Here is a 27,317-nt window from a genome sequence, read left to right on the forward strand (position 1 = left end):
GCACATACACTCTATGTCACTCACACAAATCTACACATTTGTCAGATTTTTTTTTACTTATCTTAAGCTTCCTGCTCTTAAGAGCTTCAACTCATCAGTTGCTGGTGCATGGACCCTGGGGCAGCCAGAAAGGTCCAACTCAGCTCAGGCAATGAAGCAGGTGCAGGCAAACTTCAGCTTTCAGATGTTTTTTCACCTCATCCTCTCCTATCTCATCACAGGTTGGGGGTCAGTCAGGGGAGGTCCTGATCCAACCCAACTGTATGACAAAATGGGAGAGGGTGATGTGCCAGCTGGGTTGATGGTTAGAACTGGGCTGTGCAGGGCTTATACCTAAAGTGCCCTGTGATGCTACAGTGTATCACAAAGTGAAATGGCACCTACATATGTCAGACCCTGAGTCCAGAGACTTCACCAGCTTTTGACAATCTGTTTATTGTCTGGCACATTTGACTCTGTCTGCCTGTACCTGGCATCAGACAAATTAATTGTCTCAGGCTGTTGCTCAGCCTTTGAGAGTGTGCACTTTTTCATTATACCAATAGTAATCTATAGCCTGTTATTCACTATTGGTAAAATAGAAACAGGCAGAAAACAAGGAGGATGGAGTGATGACACCTATGAGAGTGATGCAACAACTAAATGGTTCATTCAGGGGGAAGAGGAAAAGACACAGGATATATCGGTCAACACAAAATATAGGTAACCACAAACAATAATGGTCTAAGCCAAACAAAATACCACATTGAGGTAGAATGCAAAAATAACTTGTTTATACAAGAGGCAAAAAGCTCTATGCAAAGAATATTAATTTAAAACCAAACAATAGTCTACAAATAACATCTCATGTGGTCATTGATTTAGACACAAAAAAAGTCTGAAGTCTTAATTATACGGTATATTTCAGTTCCTATTCCATAAATAGACGAAGTCGAAGTTTCAACCCCAATGGTTTATTTGATATGGGTCATCTTCAGGGCAGAAGTCAAAAGATACTTAAAAGAAAGCAACCAGCTTTTCCCTTACCACCTTTTCAGATCTCTACCAGAATTCTAACATGGGCATTTGGTTTCTGACCGTATTAGCGATTTTTAAACTTTGGTGTTTTTGTGTTCTGTTACAGTAGGAAACAAAGGGGTCCTCCACATGACAATTGGTGGCACATGGATGGGTTGCAGTACCATTTCTCTGCCGACACTGTTTGGGTGATACACACCTCACAGACAAGGATTTGAGCACTTTTTAATTATTTTTTCATTGATTTATTTTATGAATTTTGTGCACGTGTTCTCAGTTGTTTTTTTTCAACAAGCTTCTTTGTTGGACATTACAATGGACTGTCTTGCTCGTGTGCGGACTATTTGCGGATAGTGGCTGTATGGGTGGAGTGTGTACTTGTATCAGTGATTGTAGAAGAGAGTAAATATGCATTTGTTTCTGTTTGAATAAGTGATGTGGTGTGTGTATAACTGTATAGGTCAGTAAATGGAAGCGTCATTGATTCTTTGCATGACTGACTAGTTGTGAGAGTAACTCTATGGGTGAGTGGTGGTGTGTGAGTGTCTGTATAGGTTTATGAGTGCATATGATAGTGTTTTATTGATGAGTGACTGCATGTATGAGTGATTGTATGGGTGAATGACTGGATATGTTTGTAGATCTAGGAATCAGTGAGTGCGTATGTAGTAACTGGTATTGGTGTGTCAATTGTTTTGCAAATGGTAGTCTATATTTTACAGTGGGTGTATCAAAGGTTATATAAGAGTGTGAGGAGGTGGATCAGATTTTCACTTGGATTATGTCATCAGTCATGTCATTTGAGATGTAATTTGAGATGTCATCAGTGATGTCACTGACCATGTCATGAATGATGTAATATGTGACATCATCAGCAGTGCATTGCGGGGGCGTGAGTTATAGTTAGCTGAACTAACTATTAACGGCAGAATTTCTCTGGTTTTGTACGAGTGAAATGTCTAACTAACTATAACGTCCCTGAAACCTTTGGTTTTTTCAGTGAATTTCTTAGGTTTTTTAAATGCCGATTTTTAACTATAACGTCCCTGAAACCTATAGTTTTTTCAGTGAATTTCAAAGGTTTTTTAAATGCTAATTTCGAATTATAATGTTCATTAAAGCTATGGTTTTTTCAGTAATTTAGAATTTTGTTTTTGTGATATTTTGTAACTTTAATATTAAAAAATAGTTTTTTTTGTTATTAAAATAATATAATGCCCTCTGTTTTGTTAAATATTAATATCTATTTTTTTTGGGAGAAAAAAGTCAAGTTGTGCACCCATCGTGTACCTATTTCTGTGTGGATTCAAACCGCCATATTGGTAAAGTTGTGAAGAATGCGCGTTTCAGCCAGCCCACTCCGCTTACGCTTACTGGAAGGGAACTACAACGCTACATGTCCCAGGTCTTCCCTGTAGTGATCTGCTGATCACAGGTCTAGTTCTCAGCTTGCCACTCCCTCACGGCTGCTTTACACCCATGCCACACCCATGCTGCACAGGCGTCACAGGACATGTGATTCTGCCAATAAAAAGGGCCGGGCACACGTTCTCGACGCCATTTCCACTCTCTATCTGGGTGTATCCATGTGCTTATTATGTTGGTGGCACGCGAGGCACTTTGACCGACACGGGCCTCCTGCCACATGGCAATGACTTGAGCTGCACTGAGTTAGTGCCACCAGAGCTGAGCGGGTGTGCAGCTTGCAATGATGCGTGGCCTTGATATGCTCCTGGCAATCAAGACTCGATTTGAATTGTGAGCTTGGCTAGTTCGCGTGTACACCAAAGGCAGCTGGCTGTACAGACATGACTCCTCGGCACAGTGCAGCAGGATGCTCCAGCACGTGGTGGGCCCTCTTCGACACATGCCGGTGGCGGCAGGTGAGCATTGAGGTCTGGTTGCGTAGGGTCGGGCAGTCATCGCTGGGCGGCGGACTGGTCTGGGGACCGGGGCTGGGATGCTTGCGAAAGATGTAAGAATCATGCACACTGCCTGAGAAGTTTGCGACGACATTAGTGTACAGGCCCCGGTGGTCCATTTTTGCCTGCACATTGTTGGAATGCGTGTGGTTTCCGTTGCGGTGATTGTGTGCAGTGTCGGCATGGGGCACAGGTAGTACATGTGTGTAGTCAGTTGCCCCCCAACACGTGCAGGAAGGCTGCTATGGCATGGTTCCCTTGCTTGGTCTCCAGTTGTTTCTGCACAGTGTAGGTGAAGTGAACATGCAGGTGTATCAAGCTGAAACGAACCCTGATGCTTACAGGTCTGATAAATCCTGCATAATGAGACCATACCAAAACTTCATGTGGTTGTAACATTCCTTTTCTTTCCTACGAATGTTACGACCACACAAGCTTCTGTTAGGGTCATTTGGTGCAGGATTGATCATACCTGTAAGCATTCCGGTTTGTCCAAGTGCAATACATTATACCATATTACGTTTGTGACCATACTAACGCTTTTCTTCATTTATCCAACAGGTCTCTGAATACAGAGTTTTGAGATTTCCAGGGTGATCTACAGTTGTTATTTCGATCCACAAGTTGATGTTCCCCATTGGCAATGTCACTCGTTGTTTGATGTTTTTATGTTGTTAATTTATGTTTTTCTAATAAAGTACTGTTTTACCACTACTGTTGACTACTAGACTTCATGACCTGGTGCACCCCCATTTCAGTGACTACAATCTTGGATCTGGAGCACAGAGGTGTCAAGCAATGCCTGGGGTTGGGGTTGGCTGTGCAGGAATACCACATATTGGGATGAGCGGGTGGTGTAGATGAAGGGGCCCTAACTTTCTTTTGTAGACATGCATCCAAGACGTGTGAGGAAGTTTAATAGGGCTGGCTTTGAGACTCCTCCGACTCTCGCAGTTGTTAGTTGGAAGATACCAAAGGCCAACAGGTGCAGCACAGACAGCAGCTTTGTCTGTGTAATGATGTTGATTGTCCACTGTGTTGGTACCGTCAGCCTGTGGGCAATGTGGCAGTGTGCACCAACTTGAGAATGGGGCGATAATTCTTTCGCCACTTTTGCTGCGCTAAACTGCCGATACCTTGGCGATAAGTCCCAACTGTTGGGTTATAGGATGACTCTAAAACGAGCCCTTGTGTTAGGACTTTGTGGTAGCTACATGCGAATCACAATAAAAAAGATGAAAAATCAAGAAAAGTGGGCAGGGTAGAAACACCCTGATCCCCCTAGGCCTGCTCAGGGGATCCCACAAAAAGCCCAATGGCCCAACATGTATTACTATTTTTTTTTAAAGCAGCTGGGTGCACAAATCCGGACGAAAAAATACAAAAAAACGATGGGGTGTATTCTCAAAAACTTATTGCTGAATTATCGGCACTTCACCGCAGCAAAATAATTATCATCCCATTCTCAACCTGGTGAAAACTGCCGATATCGCCAGTTTTCCAATGATAGCTTCCTTAAAAAAACACCACTACCAATGAGAGCAACAACTAACGCTAATGATATGCAGAATAGGCGTTCCAGTGCAAATAAAAAACATGAAAACGCCACTTTCCGATATTTTCAACAACCAGCTAAATCTGCGATGCGATCCAAAAACATGGGATAATCCGCGTTAGCAGTAGAAATTTAACATCTGCCTTCTACTGATGTAAAGCAGGATGACTACCTACAGTATGAAAGGGAGTCCAGCCCAGATCCACATCTGAAGACCAACACATGTCATAGAGCTACTGATAATGCAGCTCCGACACCCAAGAAGGCCACAACACCCACTGCCACCACCCCAGGACCTCCCCCTCGGACCACCCCCCTAATACCACCGAGGCAGCGCAGAACAGAACAGCGGACCATCCCAAAACGGCATGGCCCCTCAGCCACACAATAGCTGAATGTTGGGAGACGTGGGAACCAAGTATGTGTGAAGGAGGCAAGTCACCCATCAAAAACAATGAACACAATGCCAAATGTAGCAGTAATGTGCTAGGCAGAACTCACTATGCAGAGCACAGACCTCTCCATGTGTACATATACTGCTGGTGCTTGTACTGTTGTGGACAGTGGATACAACCCTGTTACCTCAGGCAGTGGGGAAAATCTCGGTCATGTAGGTGTGTCAACACCCCCTGTAAGCGGAACCGGAAGCGGAGTGGGCTGGTCCAACGTACGCCACTCTAGTGTAGAAGTGTGAATAAATAGGCTGGGACTCTGGGCATAGTTCACTTCTGGAAGGCCAAAGGATCTGCCAGAGCACCAGCCCTCACCCTGCCATGAGGCCGCCGCCGTGACCGCCGGCCTCATCTCCTCGACACAGGCCCCCTGCGAACCCAGCACCACAGCACCACAGAGTTATGTCTGCACAGACTACTGCCTTCGATGTAGACTACAGACAGCAGGGCTCACAGTTCAGATCGAGTCGCGATTGCAGATGACGCAGTCCAGTAGGCAAAAGACATTGCTCCCAGTGCCGCCCACCCGCACCACGCATCATCGCTGGCTGCGTACATGCTGAATGCTTCTGATGCCACTATCTCACTGCACCATAAGTCATCGCCACGTGGCCTTATTGACGCAGAATTCCTTAGGCAAAAGACATTGCTCCCTGTGCGGCCCGCCCGGACCACGCATCATCACGGGCTGTGCACACGCTGAGTGCTTCAGGTGCCACTATCTCACTGCACCATAAGTCATCGTCATGTAGCCTTATTAAGGCAGAATTCACTAGGCAAAAGACATTGCTACCAGTGCGGCCCGCCCAGACCAAGCATCATCGCTGGGTGCGCACATGCTGAGTGCTTCAGGTACCACAAACTCTGTGCACCACAAGTCACCACCATGTGGCCTTATTGAGGCAGAATTATTTAGGCAAAAGACATTGCTACCAGTGCGGCCCGCCCGGACTGTGGAAATATGGATTTTTCTGGTCAGTTATGTCCCCTATCTTGGACCCCAACGGTTCTATGTGCATGTCACAAGTACATGTATGTTCCCTCCAGTTCCAGTTATAAAGACGCAAACACATGTGCGTCCACCGTCAACATGTCCTCTGTCAGATCCGCCATGAATAGGCCGGATATTCCATTCCTAAGTACAAAAGGCCACCGGCTTTATATGGCTCACTCATGCCATTTTACAGTCCAGGCAAGTAGGCCCTGATTCTGTCATCAAACTCTTCTTGCCTTCTGCCTCTGAAAGCTCCAGTCTGAGCCTGCATCTGTGACCATGAACTTTGTCTCATTCTCTGCGCGGCTCACGAAGCCTGACATCAGCCTATTCTCTGCCAAGAACTGTATTTCACCTTCGAGTTATCTGCTTCCCCCTCAGCCGATGCATTCCTGCCTAGTAGTTTAAGTAAACATTCTTCCAGTTACCAAGCAAAGGGCCCGGCTTCTCTGCCCTCATGCAAGTAATTCATAGTCCTGTTACTATGGAAGATTCCTGCCCTCGCATTTAGTGTAGACACCTAGACGCTTGTACACGCACGCACAGTCAGTATAGAATAGATTCTGTCCGAGAGTCCTTCTTTATGGATAACATAGTTCTTTAAACATAGGATGTTAGATATGATTTGGGATTAGGTTGACTTGACCCCTCAGACTTCTTGTCTCCACATGTAGAGCTAAATGTCAAGTCCCCTTCACCCCCTAGTTACACGTCATGCTGCTGCGCACGCATCTATGCCAAGTATTATCTTATAGATCCACCTATAGGTGACATCACAACCAATTATGTTCCTTTTTACTCCTTGTTCCACCCATTTTTCGGTTACGCAGACAACTCGTCATTTTCCTTATCAATTATTACGCCTATTGCATTCGCTTCATTGTAATGTATGTATTATAAAAGTCATTTCATATCAATAATGTGTGTACTTCACTTCCTGAACCTCCGGGGTGATGGAACTTGAAGCATCCGATTATAATCGAGTATTGGAATAAAGCCCATTCCGAACCTCTAATACCACGGATTCTGCCTCTCATTTTATTGAGCTATTTTATTATGTTTCTGTATCAAATTCAGTCCCGGTAAAGGAAAATTATTTACCACATGAATGGCGCCCGAATAGGGACACTTTCTCATCTCACGCGCCGGCGGTGCGTTGCAGGCCCGGTCTCCTGCCACAGCTGGACGGACAATAACGCGTACCAGCAGGATTTCCTGTATCTCCCTCCGGTCAAGCGGGGGCGACTGAGACTGCGATCAACACCCAGACGAGGCGGTGAGAAGTGCGAAGTATCCCGACCAGAGCCTAGCTGAGAGAGCAAGATCCGAGGTACACAGAGACCCACCAGTCCGAAGTCAAGCCCAGTGTCCGACGAGTCGAGTCGAGTCCAGTCCGGTTCAAGTTCAAGTTACTGAGGCCTTCCGTTTCCGAAGCTACCCGGTGAGTACCATTGCTGGGGAGGCATTTCTGACGTGCACATAGGTTGTGCCGGTCAAGACGGGTTTGGGTACACAAATCCGGTCTGCACTGTCTTAGCAGTGTATCTGTACTGTTTAGCAGTATATCAAGTATTCCGAAGTATCTAGTTATTGTCAAGAATTAAGCCTGGTGATTAGTTATGCAGACAATCACCATTGTTGTTTCAGTTAAAGTTTAATGTTTAATGTTTAATGTGTTTAAGTATGTTCTGTATATTGTGGTATGAATGACTGTTCATTATCGTGTTTATTGTATTAAGTCTGTTCAAATTCAAGTATCAGGTCAGTTGGTCAAAATCAAGTATAAGGTCAGTTTTCAATATGCCGCTCTTTTCGAAATTAAGACAGATCACTACCAGAAAAGGGGTTCTCGAAGAAGCCGTTCCTATTCCTCCTAGAGACACTCCAGGGCACTTTATGTATCACAAACATGGCCTAGATGCCATATTATTTCTTGATTTATGGGTAGACTACACCAAGGGATTACCAGAAAGTCAGAGGTGGCCCAGAGCGGGAACCTGGGATGCAGAGTGCATCATGAAAGTAGAAGAAGAGTTATGGAAAAGGAAAGTCAGACAATCACAGAAAGACGCCGTTGAGTTATGGCGTAAAGAATCTCATAGACGCACAGAAAAAGCACGTAGACAGGAAGAAAAGAACAAAGAAAGTTCAAATAAAGTTCGAGAGAAAGTATTAATTGAGGAAGGTATCCGAGTGAAATCAGAACAAGTAGACAGACAAAGAAATGCCCTTATGAATGGTATGTATCCCCTTCTGGCCGAAGGATTACCTAAGGCTACCCCAGAAATACCGAAAGACTTGCCACCTCCATTGTTCCCAATAAAGGTACATCCTAAGGGGCATCCTAGAACAGCAGAAGACGTTTTTCTTTCCTCATATTTAGATGACGCAGCTCCCGAATATGCTAATTCCGCCCCGCGTAGACCGCATACCAGGGAGGTCCAACGCCAAGATCCAGCACCCGTATCCCTACAGCAACAAATCGAGTCACAAGTTCTGGCTAGCACATCTGTTTCTGTATCCGCTCCTACAGCTACTCCTATAGCTGTGTCCACACCTGTAGTTGCTGTGTCACGTTCGACGAATCCTTTCACACCCGACACCCCAGATGGGGCTACGGGAGGTGCTACCAATATCTTTTCTACGCCACCCAGAATAAATAAACTTACTTTTCAAGAGTCAGCACATTCACGTACACCCAAACTCATTAGTGCCCGTGCGCTTAAGGAACTTCTTATAGATTGCAGATATGATCCGGTGCCCGGCAAAGAGGACGAAATGACCCTGGCATCATTGCGTATCAGACGAGCCGCAGTGTATTTAGGGAAGTTACCAGGAATGACTGCGCATCTAGATAATATATACCATTTTGTCCAAACAGGGCGAGATCCAGAATGTATTAACAGAGCTATGGAATACCAGAAAGTAGAGATACAGGGGGAACTGTTACGTTTCCTCATAAACTGTGTGATCAGAAATCAAGACCGACCGGGGGTAGACCCGGAAGCAATGCAAATTCTTACAAGATGGAGCCAGAATATATCAGAAGGGAGACATGATAAACAAAATTGTATAATAGCCATGTGTCGAAAGATCCGTAAAGAAATAGAACGCCTACACGAAGAGAGATTAGAGGTAGACGAGTTCGAACAAAGCGAGGAAGAAGGGTCAGAACCGCCCACAGGACAGTCAGAAACTATAGCCTATGTAGGTAAAAGAAGATCTTGTAATAGTACGAGATGTCTCATTGACCCGATACGCCCGATATGTCCAGACAATAACCGGGGTTTCCCAACACCCATAGTCCATATAAGGTCTAACGAGCATTCGTTCCAAACAGCCGACAAACTACTCCGAGAACGAAGGGGTTATCATTTTCTCGATTCCATGGATGAACAAGATTTAGCCAGGGCAGCTGTCCATTGGGTGGACAGTCCCGGAAAATATAGTGATGATACAGTAGTACGCACATTCTTGAATCTTACCCCAGATGAACAGAGGTTAGCTGGGATTTATATGATTGAACAACTCATTATACTATATCGGAGTCAGCATTCGGACCCTGGTCCCTTACCTGACATACTGACTGAATTACTTATGAATATATGGAGAGGTTCAGGTACTAAATTAATTAAAGAAATTCTAGGATCAAGAAAGCAGTATATTCTTTTTGTATGTTCAGACCGTGTCTCATTGCCCGTCAAGGAAAGAACTACGTATCACATGGATAGACAGAATCCATTACGAGAAGTGCACCCAATAAAAGGCGAGGACAACGAGTTCAAACGTGTATTTGTATATACACCCATATCGAAAATAGAATTGTTACAAATGAAGAAAGTGGTACCCAGTCATGATAAAGACCCAGCGGGTTTTCACCGAGAAATTAAAGACATGTTACTCATGGGAGAGTACACCTATCCCGACATTATGACAATATTAAAGGTATTGATGCCTGCTGGCATTTATGAGAAACTCAAGGAAAAAGAGTGGGAGGTAGGAGACCAAAAGATAGAATGGTCAGTGTTAGAAGCAGAAGAAAAGGCCCGAACTGCAGGAGCAGGACTTGGGGATAAAACTAAAGCACTACCAGGTTTATTAGTACAGGTACTGCCACGTTTATTAACTACGAAAAAGGAAGATTGGGGTACAATTTCAGCCTGTAAACAGAAGCAAGATGAAGACACTAGTGATTACTATGCCCGATTTGAAAAATGTTTTGGTATAAATAGTGGCATAAAAGCAAGTAGCGAATCATACCCACATCTGTTTGTAACAAAATTAGTAGAAAATGCCCTGCCCCCAGTAAAGAATAGAGTATTAAAATTCGAGAGTACCTGGCAAGGTAACACTCCATCACAAATGTTACAAATGTTACAGTACCATCACAATAGAATTAGAGAGGAACAAGAACATGAACACAGACGCATGAAAGACACGAAAATGAAAATGTTAGTTTCCCAGACAGTTCCAGCTGAAGGGCATAAAAAGGGTATGACACATTCCGATTCAGCAGGACCTGTAAAAGGGACATGTAATTATTGTAAAAAGCCAGGTCATTACGTACACGATTGTCCAGTTTTAAAACATAATATCGCCATAGGTAAAACACAAGAAAGATCACGGCCACTCAGACAGGATCAGAATGAACAAGGAGCTTTGCAGCATGCCCAGGCCATGCCAGCCGCACAACAGCCAATACAGTTTGTGCCAGCTGCACCACCGTTGCCTGTTGCTGCCACACAAACAACAACACGACAAATGTATCAGACCGCACAGTATGAATACCCTGAGTATCAGCGTTACGCATGAACTAGCCTAGAGAGGGAAGTTGACTTACCCCTTATCGAGATACCTGTAGATCAAGAAGGACCTTATGTACACAGTGAATTATTAGGTCAAGACAGAACATTTTTACTCGATACAGGGGCAAGTCGAACAACTATAAAACGTAGTGAAGTTCCAGGGGCACCCCTCTCAGGCTCACAGAATATTTCCCTGGGTTTTTCAGGAAAACCTATTGTTAATGAAGTGTCACAACCTCTGCCACTTACGATAGGACCTCTGACACGAACTACAGATTTATTGCTTACTAAATCATGTCCTGAAAACTTGCTAGGAATAAAAACGTTGAAAGCTCTAGGAGCCATAATATGTTGTTCTCCGGAAGGAGTACGATTGTTTTTACGTGATTTTAAAGGTCATTATGTGTCTAGAGACATGGATCCCCGATTACAGACTTTACCCACACGTCTATGGGCACAAGGCCCTACTGATGTTGGTTGCATGAATATTACACCATATCGAGTCACATTAAAGGCAGGAGTGGTGCTACCACGAATGCGACAATACAAGTTACCCCCAGATGCTGTAATGGCTTTACTACAAATCATTGACGAGCTCATTGCCCAAGGAGTGGTTGTAGAAACAGACTCCAATGTATGTAATTCACCAATAATACCGATTCTTAAACGAACAGATCCAAAGGCCCCGCCAGTCTATCGATTGGTTATTGATCTGCGCGAGTTAAACAAATGCATTGTGCCACAATTCCCTGTGGTCCCAGATATCTCGTCATTACTGACAGCTATTGATTCCGAAGCGACATTCTTTACTGTAATCGATCTCAAGAATGCCTTTTTCAGCGTCCCAATAGATCCGGAAAGCCAATATTTATTCGGATTTAGTTTAAATGGACGTAGCTTTAAATTCTCACGCGCACCTCAAGGATTTACAGAAAGCCCCAGCATCTATAGCCAAGCACTGAAACGAGAACTTGACAGTATACACATGCCAGTTAACACTGCTCTGCTTCAATACGTCGATGATCTGCTGATCACCGCCCGAAGCGAACCTGAATGTGAAAAAGCATCACTGACAGTTTTAAAATTTCTTGCCGAAAAGGGACACAAGGTGTCCCCTTCTAAGCTGCAATTCTGTGTCCAGCGAGTTGTTTATCTTGGACACTCGCTGTCCAAGGAGGGAAGGCAGCTTACACCAGACCGCATTCAGTTAATAGCTAACATGCCAATACCCAAGACACAAAAGGAGGTGCGGGCTTTCATAGGCCTCACTTCATACTGTAGACAGTGGATCCCGCAATATGCATTTCTAGCAAAACCACTCATTCAGTTGACAACCCAGGAGGCAGCCACATCGACTGTTCTCCCTTGGACTCAGGAACATACACAAGCTTTTGAAAGCCTAAAGAAAGCTTTATGTCAAGCACCTGTTTTAGCAACGCCATGTTACAGAAAACAGTTTACACTCTTTGTTACAGAACGCGAAGGTACTGCTTTGTCAGTACTCACACAGGAACAAGCAGGAGCACACAAACCATGTGCTTATTTTTCTAGTACATTAGATCCCGTAGCTCAGGCTTTGCCTGCATGCCTGAAATCAGTAGCAGCGACAGCTTTAGCAATTAGACAAAGCGATGTCATAGTGTTAGGACATCCATTGACAGTTCAAGTACCACACACAGTAGAAGTCCTTGTGAATAGAACGCAAACACAACACTTGACTATAGCACGACTTACAGGGTATGAACTTACATTGTTTCAGCCACATATAGAAATCAGACGCTGTAACACATTGAATCCTGCCACACTTTTGCCAGTAACCGGAACAGACCCACTAGCTCATGACTGTATTGAAGTTATTACTATAACGACAAAACCCAGACAAGACTTGACAGATGTCCCATTGTCAGACCCAGACCTGACGTTGTATGTAGATGGTTCATGTATGAGAACAAGTACAGGAGAGTTAGTGGCCGCTTATGCAGTCACAACAGATACAGAAGTCATTGAAACTAATCGTATTAATACTTTGTCAGCTCAAGCCGCAGAGCTCATCGCTCTGACACAAGCCTGTATTCAAGCCACAAGTAAAAAAGTCAACATATACACTGATTCACGTTATGCATTCGGAGTTGTACATGACTTCGGCGTGCTGTGGCGAGAGAGAGGTTATTTAACTTCCCACGGTGCCCACATTCAGCACGGACCCCTCATTCATGCCTTATTAGATGCAATACATCTACCTACTGCAATATCAATTATGAAATGTAAGGCTCATACGAAAGTTACTGATATCATTTCTCAAGGCAATGATTTAGCCGACAGAACAGCTAAACAGACTGCTCAAACTCAAACTCCCGACATGACAAAGACAATAGTCCCGATGCCGACACATTGTATGACAGTTAAAGATCCTACTCTTGACGTAATTGACATACAGACACATGCTACACCAGACGAAATAAAGAAATGGACTGAATTAGGAGGGATCCAAACGGACCAAGGATGGATGACGAAGGAAAAGTCTGTATGGTTCCTTCCTGATTCAATGGTCCAAGTCATTATTAACACTATCCATAGTCCAGCGCATCTAGGAGAGAAAGCTATGCTAGACAGCATTCAACACATTTGGTTCAATAAACATTTACGAGCAGCAGCCAAACAAAAAGTCCGTACCTGTATGATCTGTTGCCAGTTCAACCCAGGAAAAAGCGTTCCCGTAGAACAGGGTGGATTTCATCCTCCTGATCACCCTTTTGAAGTCCTCCAGATGGATTATATCCAGATGGAACGATGTCGAGGATTCAAATATGTTCTCGTAGTTGTCTGCGCTCTGTCCCGTTGGACGGAGGCATACCCGGTTTCAGATTACACTGCCCCGACTACTGCCAAACAGTTAGTTCGAGAATTCTTCCCACGATACGGTTTACCACGTGTTGTCTACTCAGATAACGGCCAGCCGTTCTCATCCGAATTAATGAAACATGTTTCACTTCTGCTAGGATATCAGTGGAAATTCCACTGTGTTCGACACCCCGAGGCAGCAGGTCTCGTAGAAAGACATAATCAGATACTGAAAATCAGACTGTCCAAAATATGCAGAGAGAAAGGGGTCGACTGGATAGTAGCATTACCAGTTGCACTTTTTTACATGAGAATGGTAGCGCACTCTAGAACAGGGCTATCCCCGTATGAGGTGATCTTCGGCAGACCACCAAATATGTGGGGGACGCCTATACCACGCAAAATAACTGATATTGACTGTAATATGCTGACAGATTACTTGGCTTCCTTGATGTCTGCACTACAGTCTTGTCGTTCACAGGTAGCTGCAGCATTTCCCGACAACACTGAGGTGAAACCCCATGACGTAGTTCCGGGTGATATTGTATTTGTGAAAAATTTCGACCGAAAGACTCAGCTGGAGCCCAGGTGGAAGACACCCAAGTTGGTTCTGCTGACCACAAGAACAGCCGTGAAGATCGAGGGCCGCAAGGGTTGGATTCATTCAAGTCATATCAAGAAATTTCATGGACAATCCTCGGATATAGACATTGTGCCCTGCACTCCCTCACAGACTGATTCAAAACTTCCTTTGGTTGAAAAGACTGAAACAGAACTTTACAAAGTTAAGTTGAGGCCTAGAACGTCAGACGGTTTGATTGTTTAAGTCCTCTCCTAGGTGAAGCGGTTGAACCTGTCTCTGACATGTATCCTCTAGACCTGAATCATGGACAGTCGCGAAAAATGATGAAACGACAGGCGTATTGTAAATCCCTGCGTAGCCATTGTATAGTAACATTATTAATTTTGTTTTCCTTAAGTCTTTTAATAATTATTACAAGTATGTTGTTGCACATATATTATCCTATTGCCAGAAATGTTCACAATGTTATTGCAGAACATTCTTTTAGTGACTTACCTCCGCATGAATTGTCTTATAGACTTGCGCTGCGCAATAACACTTTCATTAGTATGTTACATCATTCCCATCAGACTAGTAATGCAACTAATTGTTGGGTGTGTGGCCGGCTCCCTCCCTATCAGAATTATGAAGGAGTCTTGCCTTTCTTTCCGCACCCATTTACACATAATGGCTCCTGTGGAGCATGGTTTAGTTTAATCAATTCCATAGACTCAGACATAGCAGTTTACCAAGATCAGTGGGTATGGGGAAACCTGAACCTAGTTTTACTCAAGGTCTGCTATCCTAACAAGGAGGGTCGCCCCAAAAGAACAGGAACTGATCTAGAAAATGAAGTATATGGATTAGGTAATTTTACACCTAATCTCATGATTCTAAATGTCGTATCCGAAGTTGAACTAGTCTTACCCACCATGTCAGTATTCCCAGCGAAGGGTGAATTGTGTGTAAGAAAGGTTGGTTCCATACATATGGGCCATAGTAAGTGTACTACTACAGTAGAATTCAGTGATCAAGGCAAATCTTCATTCAGAGCTTATCGCCACTCCTACTTTATATGTGGTCAGACTGCATATATGCGTCTACCTCTAGATTGGGATGGTACCTGCTACATCGCATTCCTTTTGCCACCTGTTTTCCTAGCTCCTCCTGATTATTATAGAAATATTCATTTAGTACACAATAGAGAGCGGAGAGATCTCCCAATTGTCGATTATACTGAGACGGCATGGGACAAGTATGTAGATTTCAATAAAGGCATCTTTCCCTATATAGGTACAGTTACCAATAGTAAGCTGATACGTAGATTAACTAGAACCCTTGAAGCAGTAGTGAATGAAACTATTTCCGCCTTAGGCAATTTAACAGAAGAGCAGTCTGCTATGCGGATTGTGGTGCTTCAAAATCGTCTTGTCCTTGACGTCATCTTGGCTGATAGAGGCGGAGCTTGTAGGGTCATCGGATCCAGCTGCTGCGTATTCATACCAGAGAATTCGCCATCTGTATATAAAGCTATAACTCGCCTTCACAAGATTGTAAGCCAGATACACCAGAACCCAGGCACTTGGACTTGGTCCAGTTGGTTTTGGAGTGTGATATCAGCCTGGGGATGGAGAGTTCTATCCTTCCTAGGTATTGGCCTTCTCATACTATTCAGTTGCTGTCTATGTCTACAATGTGGACCAGCGATTTGTGGTCTGTGTGCCACATCGTGTATTCCACCACCAAGATTTCATTCAAGATCCCGGAAGAAGAAAGAAGAACAAATGATGCTATATGAACAGATCAATGGATTAATGAAGATTGATATCTCTTAATGGGCAAGTAGGGGACAAGGAGGAAATGTGGAAATATGGATTTTTCTGGTCAGTTATGTCCCCTATCTTGGACCCCAACGGTTCTATGTGCATGTCACAAGTACATGTATGTTCCCTCCAGTTCCAGTTATAAAGACGCAAACACATGTGCGTCCACCGTCAACATGTCCTCTGTCAGATCCGCCATGAATAGGCCGGATATTCCATTCCTAAGTACAAAAGGCCACCGGCTTTATATGGCTCACTCATGCCATTTTACAGTCCAGGCAAGTAGGCCCTGATTCTGTCATCAAACTCTTCTTGCCTTCTGCCTCTGAAAGCTCCAGTCTGAGCCTGCATCTGTGACCATGAACTTTGTCTCATTCTCTGCGCGGCTCACGAAGCCTGACATCAGCCTATTCTCTGCCAAGAACTGTATTTCACCTTCGAGTTATCTGCTTCCCCCTCAGCCGATGCATTCCTGCCTAGTAGTTTAAGTAAACATTCTTCCAGTTACCAAGCAAAGGGCCCGGCTTCTCTGCCCTCATGCAAGTAATTCATAGTCCTGTTACTATGGAAGATTCCTGCCCTCGCATTTAGTGTAGACACCTAGACGCTTGTACACGCACGCACAGTCAGTATAGAATAGATTCTGTCCGAGAGTCCTTCTTTATGGATAACATAGTTCTTTAAACATAGGATGTTAGATATGATTTGGGATTAGGTTGACTTGACCCCTCAGACTTCTTGTCTCCACATGTAGAGCTAAATGTCAAGTCCCCTTCACCCCCTAGTTACACGTCATGCTGCTGCGCGCGCATCTATGCCAAGTATTATCTTATAGATCCACCTATAGGTGACATCACAACCAATTATGTTCCTTTTTACTCCTTGTTCCACCCATTTTTCGGTTACGCAGACAACTCGTCATTTTCCTTATCAATTATTACGCCTATTGCATTCGCTTCATTGTAATGTATGTATTATAAAAGTCATTTCATATCAATAATGTGTGTACTTCACTTCCTGAACCTCCGGGGTGATGGAACTTGAAGCATCCGATTATAATCGAGTATTGGAATAAAGCCCATTCCGAACCTCTAATACCACGGATTCTGCCTCTCATTTTATTGAGCTATTTTATTATGTTTCTGTATCAAATTCAGTCCCGGTAAAGGAAAATTATTTACCACAGGACCTGTCCCTGCCACCTCCACCCTGCCTGTCCACATGCCATGCCCCTATCCCCTTCCTCCTGTTCTCCATGGTCCATTTTACAGCCACACCCTTCTGCCCTCCCTGGTCTGTTGTGCTGCAACTGCTCCTCCTGCCTGCCCCTGCGGTCTGTTGTGAGGCCCCTTCCCCTGAACTCTCTTGTCTGTGCCCAGGTCCTGACCCTCCCTTCTATCCTCCATGGTCCTTTGTGCATGCCCCTGCACCCTCCTTCTTGCCCATCATAGCCATTGTGCTGCCACTAACCCTCCAGCTTGCCATGCATGGTCTTCTGTGCTGCCATGGCCCCTCCCACCTTCCCTGTGTGGTCCGCTAGCTGCCCCTGACCCCCTCCCACCTTCCCTCCATGGTCTGTGTGTATGCCATCATAGTCTCATTGTTGCTCTCTATGGTGTGTCTTGTTTCTAGTGCCCATCCTGCCTGACCTCCATGGTCATCTTGCTGCTCCTGCCCTGCCCCCTTGCCCCCAGCCCACTGTTTCCATGTGCAGAGCCCTATTCCCTCCCTCCTGGCTTGTCTGTTCCATTGTAATGCCCCTGACCCGTCCCTCCTGCCCTTTATGGTCTGTTATGCTGCAGCTTTCTCTCCTGTCTGTCCATTATGGTCAGCTAGCTACCATTGCCTCTTTCCCCTCTGTTCTCTGTTGTCCATGTGCATGGTCCTGTCCACTCCCTATTGCTTTCTATGGATTGTTGTGCTGCACTCCCGTCCCGCATGCCCTGTGTGGTGTATTGTGCTGCTGCAAACCCTGATGCCTGCCCTGTAGGGTCAGTTTGATGCACCTCTCCATGTCCCTCCTGTCCTCTGTTATCCGAGTCCATGTCCCTACTCCAATTCCTCCTGCCTACCATAATCCAATGTACCATACTTGTGAACATTTTGAACTTGGTAAGAGGGAGATTTTGAAAAAAAACTGGGGTATTGATTTTCCCCTTTGAGTTACATTGAAAAAGAGGAGATTGTAGACAGGAGACAGATCAAATAAAGCCCATTTGAGCTTAAAAACAATGGACGTTTCCTGGCTGAAACGGGTCTGTTGGCATGTATGGTTGTACTACCACTGCCTCTTCCTTCTTCCCACAATGGTCTATTATATTGCCAGGGCCTCTCTTGCCAGTCCTGTATTGTTGGTTTGTTGCCCCTGCCCCCCTTTCCACTGCCCTCCATAGTCTGCCCAGTGTGGTCAAACTGTTGCCTCTGCACTCTCCTACCTGTCTTCAATTTTCAGAGTCAGTGCCCCTGGCCTCTGCCTCTCAACAGCATCCCAATGAACAATTAGATTGCTAACATTCTATATTTATTACAAAAGTGTGGAACGCCTGACGTCATCTTGATGTAATCAAAACTGTAATACCTAGAGCATGTCCTTTAGAAATTACATATATGAGCGGGTCTTATTTGCATCAAAATTATGGTTAGTGCTCTAAAAAACTAAAATGAGGACATATTTTCTGAGTTTTCAAATAGCGACAAAGAACTTTTAAATTATTTGTAATCTTTATGTTTTTTTATCCAGTTGACCACTTGATTAAATGTTGCACCTAGGGGAGAGGATGTGGTGTTACTTCCAGAGCTGCAGACTTTGCAAATGGGGAACCAGGTTGGAGTTTCTGCTTCAGCTCAACATTCTGTGATTCTGGTCAAATCACTTAATCTCCCCATGTCTACAACCAAAATGAATTTGATATTGTGTGATGTAACCAATGCTCATGTAAAGCACTCCAATACCTGACAAGTCTGCACTATATAAAACTGCAAATACACAAAAAATAAGTGTTTTGCACACTTCTGTCATTGGGCTACATGTGGGCTACATGTGGGTGATATTTGTGCTGCATTTGGGCTCTTTTGTCTCTGGTGGCCATCTTGGGAGATTTATTTGTTCTGAAGTTTCCTAATTTCCTCATTTACTGCAGTCTCCTCAGTAGGAAATGCTTTCAGTTTTTTACTTTGATTCCATCAAGAAGGTATTCAGATATGTCACACATTTGCCATAAATTCTGAATATTAGCACTCTAGTTGCTCATTAGATCACTGTAGTAAAGGTACTGCTCACCACGGAAGTCTGCTGCTGGTATTAAAAGTGCATGTTTCAGTCTGCATATCAGAATTTTTTAATGAAATAGAAGATGATTTGAGAAGTCACTCAAAATGTGCCCTAATTTTTCTTTCTTCAGCACTAATCATAATTTCTATGGCAAAATGAACCCCCTCATTGTGTTCCTTTTTAAATTAAACGTTTTAAGTGTTACCAGTTTATTCCAATCAAGATGGCTTCAGGTGTGCCATACTTTTGTCATAAGTAAGACAGTAAGCGCTCTAGTTGTTCTTAAGAACACTCTGGGACATTCTGTCATTGGGCTTTACTTGGGCTTCATCTGGGTGATATTTGGGCTATATTTGGGCTATTTTGTCTCTGGTGGCCATCTTGGGAGATTTATTTGTTATGAAGTTTCCTAATTTCCTCATTTACTACAGTCTCCTCAGTAGGAAATACTTTCATTTTTTTACTTTGATTCCATCAAGAAGGCATTCAGATGTGTCACACATTTGCCATAAATTCAGAATGTTAGCGCTCTAGTTGCTTATTAGATCACTGTAGTAAAGCTACTGCTCACCAGGGAAGTCTGCTGCTGGTATTCAAAGTGCATGTTTCAGTCTGCATGTCAGAATTTTTTAATGAAATAGAAGAGGATTTGAGAAGTCACTCAAAATGTGCCCTACATTTTCTTTCTGCAGCACTAATCATACTTTCTATGGCAAAACGAACCCCCTCATCTTGTTCCTTTTTAAATTAAATGTTTTAAGAGTTACTACTTTATTCCAATCAAGATGGCTTCAGGTGTGCAATACTTTTGTCATAAGTAGGACTGTTAGCGCTATAGTTGTTCTTTAGAACACTCTGTGAAGCTGCAGTAGAACACAAAGGAATCAACTGACAGTCTCTGCCCTTGTTGGATGTATATGTTTTATTGAGAATGCCAGACTTCATTCTCATATGACTGAGAAAGATAATATGAATTTACAGAAAATATGCTCTCAGTTTAGCTTATAGATCACCTTCCAAACCTCTGTGGGAAAAGCATGAGAAAATTGTTTTCTCTCAAACATGATTCATGATATCACAGCAGAAGGCTTTTTCACATGGTAAAATCACCTTAGAACACACCACAATTCCTAAAATGAGTATGGTACCATCAACAAATGATTTATAATGTAACTAAAGTCTTAAAACCTATTAACTGCAATGCTTTTTAATGAGGTGCTATCAGGTATATTGGTCCCAAGATGGCTGCCAACACCTCTTGGATGAAGTACTGACAGCCAATCAGATCTCACGATGAGATGTGTGGTTAGGCTCCGCCCAGATATATCTATCTTTTTAACTCTAATTTTCTCAGGAACTACTGAACGGATTTACACCATTTAAGCAAAAGGCACAAGTCTGAACTGAGTACTACCTCTATGCCAAATTTGGTGTAATTCCGTTCAGCAGTTCGGGCTGTAGCTGCGTCAACAGGTCCTATGGGAAAATGCATGGGGAAAACGTGTTTTGGGACCCCCTTTTTTCTCGGCCCCCGCTTGACGAATCACCGTGAAATTTTCAAGATAGGAGCGGACCGGAGCTGGCCAAAAGTTTGGAAAATTTCACGAAGATTCGTCAATCGGCGCCAATATATATATATCATACAAATGTTGCCCTTCATTAAAGACGCACTCACTAGGCAGACAAACTTTCCAGAGTCCTTTAATTTCTGCAAACAGCATTCAGCATTTAAGATAGATTTCCCTCGCCTTACGTGTTTTACTTGAGAGTAAGAATTTTATCACGAGTACCGCAAGTCCCAGCATGCAACATACCGTGTTACTCACCTGTGAGGCCCACTGGAGGGCGTGATAAGGAATCAATAAAGCATGCATCAGGTGCTTGGGAGAGCCGCAAAACTTCATTTAACCCTGTGAACAAGGAGCGAGGGGAGCTCCGAAACACGTCAGGGAAAGAAATAAAGAAAAATATCAGAGAGGAGACGCCGGTTGCTTCTAAAGCAAATAAAGATTTGTAAAATCCAACTGCTGTGGAGTGCTCCTTCAGCCCTTGGGCAAACCCCCATTTGGAACATATATATATATATATATATATATATATATATATATATATATATATATATATATATATATTCACTGAAAAAACCATAGGTTTCACACATGTTATAGTTAGCTGGACATTTCACTCGTACAAAACCATTGAAATTCCCCCGTTATAATTAGTTCAGCTAACTATAACTTGCGCGACCGCAATCCACTGCTGATGACGTCACATATTACATCACTGATGATTTCATCCAGTGAGTGTGTGTTTCTGTAAAGTTTAAATATGTATAATATATATAGGGAAAGGCCTGTGGAAGAATGAGTGGCTGTACAAGTGTGTGAATGGATGATTTTCTAGGTGCGTAACTGACTCTATAAGTGAGTCATTTGAGATGTCATCAGTGATGTCATGAGTGATGTCACTGACCATGTCATGAGTGATGTAATATGTGACGTCATCAGCAGTGGATTGCGGTCGCGCAAGTTATAGTTAGCTGAACTAACTATAACGGGGGAATTTCAATGGTTTTGTGCGAGTGAAATGTCCAGCTAACTATAACATGTGTGAAACCTATGTTTTTTTCAGTGAATTTGCAAGGTTTTTTAAATGCTAATTCCTAACTATAACGTGTGTGAAACCTATGGTTTTTTCAGTGAATTTGCAAGGTTTTTTAAATGCTAATTCCTAACTATAACGTGTGTGAAACCTATGGTTTTTACAGTGAATTTGCAAGGTTTCTTAAATGCTAATTCCTAACTATAACGTGTGTGAAACCTATGGTTTTTTTAAGTGAATTTGCAAGGTTTTTTAAATGCTAATTTCTAACTATAACGTGTGTGAAACCTATGTTTTTTTTAGTGAATTTGTAAGGTTTTTTAAATGCTAATTTATGTATGTATTATTATATTTTTTCTATATTTATTGTACAATAAACTACCTATGTATATCTTTATAGATTGAATGTATCCTGTAATATGAAATGGCTCAGCTCTTTTATTTTTAATTTGGATAAAGTTGAACAGCATAGTTAATATCTTCTATAAACTTATTAACAGTTTAAAATTGTTTTTGTTTTAAGGGTTTTTCACCGTGTGTTGTTTTTTATTTACGAGGTCCTTTAGGGACCCCCTGAAAAGGTCTAGTGGGTCAGGGAGTGTCTTCCCTGCATCCTTTTCATGTTTTACAAAACGGGTTAAAAGTAATTAATTTCTGATGCGTGCGTGCAACGTGCGCGCACCGTGCGCGCACCGTGCGCGCACCATGCGCGCATGTGTGTGTGCACCGTGCGTGCACCGTGCGCGCACGGCAAGTCATGTGATTATGAAACAACACTTTTTATTGGTTCATAGTAGTTTCTGTTCCAGAATCTTCAAACACCACACCCACTCCCCTCACTATTTCTTTTTATTTCGTGGGACAAGGAGCTGAACAGCTATTCTACTACAATTTCACTTGGAAATGGCAGAACAGCAGTCTACTTCAGGGAGTGAGGAGGAGACCTTTGTGGTACCACCAAGGAAGACCAAACAAAAAGACTCTTTCATCTGGAAATTCTTCACCTTTCCAGAGGGCCAAAAGAAGGTCAATGCACCAAAGGTGACATGCACTATTTGTGGAAGTGTCTTATCCAGAGGAGATCCCATGAAGAAATACTTGTTTAGTATTTATTCAATGTTGAGACACTTCAAGACAGTGCATCCTGTACCTTATGCTCGAGAGACAACTAGAGCCCTAAAAAACGGCCGCAGATTCTCCGTGTACCAGGACACTGGACATCCGCCCACTTTCCCAGAAGGTGCACATACATTGTAATGTGTGCAATGCTGTTCTTTGCTACGGTGAGACCAGTATTAACTTGATCATGATCATTACCATTTTTTTATTTTTTGGTGCTCTAAAAAAATCAAAAAAAATACAAAATTGTTAAAAAACTAAAAAAAATACAAAACAAAAAAGACAAAAAAAACAGCTCTTTTCAGAACTCACTTCACTTCTCCAAGAAGAGCTATATTCCTAAAATACTGTGTTGTAATTTTATTGAATGAATGTGTACTGTGTATACATGAATGATTGAAATGAGTGAAGAGGAGGAAAGGACAGACAGAATGAGTGAGAAAAGGAAAGTATGACCAGTCATGAAAGGGAAGTGAAAGACTGACTGCAACAAAAGGACTAAGGGTAGAGGATACAGGTAAGAAGAGTGAATGAGTAAGGGAATGGCAGTGAGTAATGGAGAGTGATGGAGGGGGAGTGAGAACAGGGGAGTAAGGGACGGAGATAGGAAAAGGGAGTAACAGATGAAGTGGATGAAGTACAGCAGGGTAAAGGGATTGAAAGTAAGAGAAGTGGAGTGATGATGAGATAAGGGGTATGAGGATTAGAAAAGGGGGTAAGGGAAAGTGAAAGATGGGGAGTGAGGGGATGGAGGGATTTAGGAAACTGGAGTGAGAGAAAGGGAGTCAGGATTTCAATGAGCAAAGGAGAGTGAGGGAGAGTGAAGGAAAGAATGCGAAAAGGTGAAGGGGTGTGAGATACAGACAGGAGGAAGTGAAGTAGGAGAATAGGAGTGACTATGAGTAAAGGATAGTGACAGTTAGGGAAGGTGAGGGAAGGAGAATGACGGAGAAGGTTACAAAATTAACATAGATGGAAAATGAGTGATGGAGAGAGGAGGAGTGGTAGAAACAGAGATGTTAAGGAAATTAAGGGTAAGACAGACAAAGGGAGAGAGACAGAAACAGAGACAGAGAGCAAGGAACTGAGAAGGAGTAAGGCAGTTAGAATGACTGAGACATATGGAGACAGGGAGAGAAACATGGTTGAAAAAATAGTGATGGAGGCAGTAAACCTATGGGAGTAGTAGAGAAGGAGTGAGGGAGTTACGAAAGAGCAGTAAAGGAAGAAGAGAGAGGGAAGGGGAATGAGAAAAGCAGAGTGAGGAGAAGTGAAGAAAAGGGAGCATGAAAGTGAATGGGTGAGAAATACAGACATTTTAAACTTACCTGACCAACAAAATAACTTAATTAGAAATAAATGTTTTTTTAATTACAAGAAAAATGGATTCAATTTCCTAAATTTTCTTTCTAGATCTGAAAAAAAAGAAAAAAAGTAGTAATATTTAATAATTCATTTTAGAATACAGTACACATATTTTCATATTTAACAAAGTAATTTTTTGCCCTTTTTTTGCTGTTTTCAGAATATATTGAATTTCACTGAAAATAGTGATATCAATTGTATTCATCACTTAACAGCGGGCAAAAAAATAAACAATCTGAAAGATTGTTTAAAAAAGCCCTGAATCTATCCTCAGTAAAACATACCTTGATAGAAATGTAACATATATATTCAAAATATCTTCTAAGAACAATAACTATTTGCAATAAATAACATCTGTAAATCTTGTTGCTTAAGCACATACACCAAAATAATATCTGTCAAAGAAGTCCACAATAGAAACATTTACCTTTCCATGAGGCCAAATGGTAATTTTTAAATCCTTTTTAGGTGAAATATCCAATGGTAATCCTATAAAATCGAAATAATGGTTTCTTCAGATGCTGCAATTTGTATCTAAAATTTTGGTTTTAGAAAAATTAAGTAGGAATTTGGTAATTCTGCAGGCAAACGTTGCTTGAAAATCAATTGAGAATCATTACACAGTGTCCAGCCTTTTTCACATTTTAGATAAACTGTGTAATGACCAGAAGTTATAGAAGGTCCGTCATGGAAAATTATTGCAACTGCAACAAAAGTCTTTCCTGATATTGATAATTGATTTCCTACAAACTTCTTTATTAAAGTGTCCAATTTTGTTCCATCAGCTCTACAACGTTGCATCATTAAAATTATATACTGTCCATATTTCTTTAAAAATAACGTTGATAACATTTCTGATTTACATTGAGAACATTCCATGTTGTGATTTGTATCTTTAACTAATTTACTAAAAGTCACTGATTTACTCTCTGGTAATGTTAAATGTATGAACCTTTCAGAATCAACATTAGTGCTGCATGTGTTCATACAGTTTTCACAACAATGTTCCCATTTATAAGAGAGACCAAACATATTTTCTATTTCTACCCCTTCATCTTCCAGTACCATAAGCATACACATTAAGAATTCCTGTGCATCTTGCTGGACATTTTGTGTAAACTGTGTACATCCAGAACATACATCTAAAAGATTTCTAACATCAGAAGCACTTTCTATTTTAGTTTTATCATTACTCAACTTCTCATAAAGGAAACTCAGCAGAGAACAAAATCTTTTTTCATGATTTAGTATTATCTGCTCTTGCAAACTTTCAAGATAAAATACAACATTCAGCACTACATTAGCATAGCAGTTGACACCAGAGCTATTTTCAAAATGACAACCAACAACCTCTTCAACATTGTCCTTTTTCTTTTTGCTTGCAATCACATCACTCTCTTTTTGTTTTCTCTTCTGTACATCCTCATTACAGATATTCTCAATTCTCCTTTTCCGACAAACAACACGTTTTTCAAACACAGAATACTGACCTAAATGAGGAGCATAGCTTCTTCTTAATCTATTATACTCCTTTACACAATTTGCATCAGCACTAACTTTTGAGTCATCAAAGTCTATCATGAATGAACCAGATAATTTTTTCACTCGTGACAAAGCAACATATGCCATACCTTCTTTAAACACACTAGATCCAATGTTTACAAAAGCACTATCTACAGTTAATCCTTGAGATTTGTGAATAGTTACAGCATATGCTAGAGAAAACGGAAACTGCTTCCTACGTACATATAAGTCTTTCACAAGCAACAAACGAACTGAACAACGACTAATGTCTTTAACCTCTTCAATCTGATCAAATTTTATTTTTAAAAATCAATTCCATCTTTTTTCTGGTAATTAACAAAATCCACAACTTTACCCATAGCTCCATTCACTAAACCTTTTTCTACATTCAAATTACGTCTTAAAATTACTCGACAGTTCATACACATAAAGATTCTTTTCTAAACCAGCTGTTTTCGATATGTTTTTCTCTAGAGAATCCAATTTAGTTTTTAATTTGCCTGTCAATATAATAGTTATTCCTTCATGCTGTATTTTATCCACGGCTTCCATTTTCATAATCTCTTCATTTTCCAATTTCAAAAGTTCTTCATTGAATATAGAGCATTCATGTAGTGTTGGCATTAAGCAGATTACAGTATTTTTTTCTGCAATTTTCTTGTATATTTTCTCTGGAACTATTTGTTAGGGGTGGGCGACAATTTCCGTTCCGCTCCCGGAAATTGCGACAATTCGACATTTCCGCGTTCCGACCGGAACGTGGAAATGCCGAATTGTCGCAATTTCCGGGAGGGAACGGAAATTGTTGCCTGGCCAACCACAACAGGAAGCACTTACAGATATAAATAAAGCAGGGGCCCGAGTGGAAGCTCAAATTCAGTAACGCTTTATCAGCACAAAACATTAGGGAGCTAGGTCGAGGCTGGGCAGGTGTGCTTTTCCCCCAGGTCGTCGTCACTTACCCGATCCGTGATTCCGACTCGAGCGCAATCCCCGCGTAGTCTCCAGGAGGTTCAGTCTCCTCATCTGCTGCTCTGCTCGGTCTCTGGCCCATAAACAGAAGGCATGTGAACTGCATGGAAGCCCCGCCCCACACACCAGCGGTGGGCAACGTCTTCCGCCCTTTCCCCCACTGATGGACAGCTGACTCGAGGGACCCCAGGAACGTCGGCGCCGTGTCAACGTTACAGACGCACATGGTCACTGTAACGGCAGCGGCAGGCCGGAAGCACCAATTTCCGCGATCACGGAAATATCGCGTGATCGCGGAAATTGCGGGCATTCTCGCGAGAATTGGCGGAAGTGCCTTCCGCCAATTCTGCCCACCCCTACTATTTGTTCTGTTGGAAACAAATTACATAGCAATCGACTCTATAAAGCTTTTCTGCCATGTTCTGTGAGTAGTTCAATTCTGATATCTTTGAGAATACTTGCATAATCATCATCATTTGCTTGCTGCATATTGG

This window comes from Triturus cristatus, chromosome 11, assembly GCF_964204655.1.
Source record: "Triturus cristatus chromosome 11, aTriCri1.1, whole genome shotgun sequence".
Taxonomy (NCBI): Eukaryota; Metazoa; Chordata; class Amphibia; order Caudata; family Salamandridae; genus Triturus; species Triturus cristatus.